The 2,927-nt window shown below is 38.9% G+C and overlaps 1 non-coding gene across 1 annotated transcript; it reads right to left on the bottom strand.

Moving 5' to 3' along the window:
• Window positions 1–2,553: 2,553 nt before the first annotated feature.
• LOC138382371 (U1 spliceosomal RNA) lies at window positions 2,554–2,717 on the bottom strand. Its single transcript, XR_011233451.1, has one exon. It is a non-coding gene; the product is annotated as a U1 spliceosomal RNA (small nuclear RNA).
• Between the last annotated feature and the right edge of the window lie 210 nt (window positions 2,718–2,927).

The following is a 2,927-nucleotide window of genomic DNA, read 5'->3' as shown; positions in this document are numbered from 1 at the left end:
CCTGGAATGCATTTCCCATAGGCCAGCCCAAGATGTCTTACTGAGGTTTTCCCCATCACCCATCTAAAAAGGATCCTGGATCTGACATACCCTGACATCAACCCAGAACAAAACCTACAAGACAGGCGATTGGTGTGACAGCCTTAGATGGCACTATTTTTAGCTAGCATAACTCTCAGAGTGTGACTCTGCTATGCGGTCTTACAATAGGCAGTCAATGTTTTGGGGAAGTCTGTGCATGCTCTCCAACATGGTCTCAAAAATAATCACAAAAAGGAGGTTCTTCTGATCTGAGTTCTCAAAGATCTCTTTTATCACAGAAGATCCTATTTGTGATAGGCTAATGTATCTGGGTTTGTTCATAGATGTTTGGGGAAGGCATGTTTCATGCTACATTTCAGTGCTAAAGGTTAGTCGTGGGGTCATGAAATAGTTGAACTGTCCTTTAGAATTTTTTTCCAGGATTCCAGATAAAATGTTTTTGCAAAGAACATTTTTTTCCCTTCAAGGCTCATGTTAAAATAAAGGTCAGGAAATTCAATCAAGTAAACAAGTTAGCCACAACTTTCATCCAAAGGGACACACATCACAGGTGTCGCTTAGTGCTGCTGGAGTTGGTTTAAACACATTGGTTATGGTTATATATAGCACTTGAAGTCCAAACATTCACTCCAACTCCATCATCACTTACTTAGGTTGTCCCAGCAAATTCCTCTCGGACTGTTTCTTTGCCAAGTTTAAAAAGCAATGGATTCTAAACTATTACTATAACAGAGAAAACTCAACTTCTCCATTTTAGAAAAAAGTAAAAAGTTTTCCATTCCTTTCTTCCTTTTTTCTCCCCAGGTGGAATCTTCTAAAATGCAAAGAAATTTGTAAATAAATACATTCAGTTACTGCAACAGTGAAAGCAATACACTGATTAATCTTGCTAAATGAAATTTTTTAAATTAAAAAAGTTGTAGTTTAAGAAAATAGCCTGTCTTATTTTTCCTGTTTTTATAAAACCATGGAACATAAAATGATAATTGACATAGTAATATATTCACTGTGATTTTTAGGTAAACCTTTCACTGAGACATACGTATAAGAATGTATGCTTCTTATAAGTGTACAGCTTGATGATTTTTTACAAACTGAATGCACCCATGTAGCCAGCACTCATATCAGGAACTGTATCATCACCAGAGCTTTGTCCTGGAAGCCCCTCTCTTGTTCTCTTCTACTCAATACTATTTCCTACCCCTTAGTGGTAACCACTGCCCTAACTTCTAACACCATAAACTTCTTTTGTCTGTTTTTTTTTTGTACCTTATATAAATGGAGTTATGCAGTATGTACTCTTACATCTAGATAATGAATCATGCTAGTGGGGAGATGGTTGTACCCACCTTTTGGTGAACACATACGTGCATTTCTTTGAGGTATAAACCATACAGTAGAATTCGTGTGTCATAGAGGATGTGTATGTTCAGTTATGGTAGGTAATGTCAAATTGTTTACAAAGTGGCTCTACATGCTTTCTTTTTATGCTTGCTTATACTAAACTATAATTCTTCCCCCAATCTCATTTGCCATTAGAGATTTCCTTAAACTGAAAAGGTTATCTGAAAAACACCCTGTGGTATATATTGAAAGATCAATTTTGTTAATATAGTTATTTTCAGCGAAATGTTTTTGTGGCCTAAATCTTAACTTGTGAAAACATATGTTCATAACAGTACTAACAATTCCACCTAAAAGCTAGACTGTAAGTTCGGTGAAAGATGAATCGCCATGAGACCGGGCTGTCCATATTTGGAAATAGAGTATATAGTCTAACCTTTCATAACTAAACTTTCCGTATTACCAAAACATACTAGATTTCTTTCCAAGAAAGTCAGGTAAAAACATGTTAGTAAGTCTTTTACCCAAAATATGTCAGATAGAGTTTTTATTTTCAAGCAACTAAAACCAACTATGGTTAATCTGGCAGAAAAGAAATTTGATAAAAGGTTATTTGGTAGCTGACTGAATCTCTTGGGAGGCAGAGATAACAGGCTTGGTGACATCTCAATCATTTGAGATGCCTTAGAACATGTTTTGAACCAATTGCCACTGTCCTGGGGTACAGACCCCACAGCCTGCCCTGGTGGACAGTCTCCAAGATGGCCCCAGCAAACCTTTCATCCTGATGTTTTTGCTTCTGTGCTATCTTCTTCCACACCAAGTTGCAGCTGCTCTGAGTGACCAATAGAATTTGGTGGAGATGACAGTATGAGGCTTATGAGACTAGGTTATAAAGGACATGGAAGTGTCTGCTTGGTCTCTTAGATTGCACACTCTGGGGGAAGCCAGCTACCATGCTTTGAAGTCATGCAAAGAGCCCTGTGGAGAGGCACTGTGGTCTCCTGCTGATAGCCAGCACCAACTTGCCTTGCGAGTGAGCCACCTTGGAAGCCTGCTCTTCTTCTCCAGTCACGGCTTCAGAGGATCGCAGCCCCAGCTGATATCTTGACTGCAAACTCTTTTTTTTTTTTTTTTTTTTTACTTTTTTTTAACAAAACAATTAACCAGGGGAAAGCGCAAACGCATTCTCCCACTACCACAAATTATGCAGTCGAGTTTTCCGCATTTGGGGAAATCACAGGGGTCAGCACACCCAGAGTGCAATGGATGAGCCTCACCCTGGGAAAACCACCTTCGTAATCATGGTATCTCCCCTTCCAGGTAAGTATTGACTGCAAACTCTTGAGGGACTCTGAGCCACAGCTACTCAACCATGTTGCTCTAAATTCTTGACCCACAGAAACTGAGAGAAAGACATGTTTATTGTTATTTTAAGCTGTTAAGTTTTGGAGTAATTTGTTACACAGCAATAGATAGCTGATACAATCTGCAATCTTAGACATGGGTGACAGCTGCTGGAACTGTTTCCACCACTGCCT

Source organism: Eulemur rufifrons, chromosome 3 (genome assembly GCF_041146395.1).
Source record: "Eulemur rufifrons isolate Redbay chromosome 3, OSU_ERuf_1, whole genome shotgun sequence".
NCBI lineage: Eukaryota > Metazoa > Chordata > Mammalia > Primates > Lemuridae > Eulemur > Eulemur rufifrons.
Note: the sequence above shows the minus strand (reverse complement) of the source record. Positions and strands in the feature narration are given on the sequence as shown.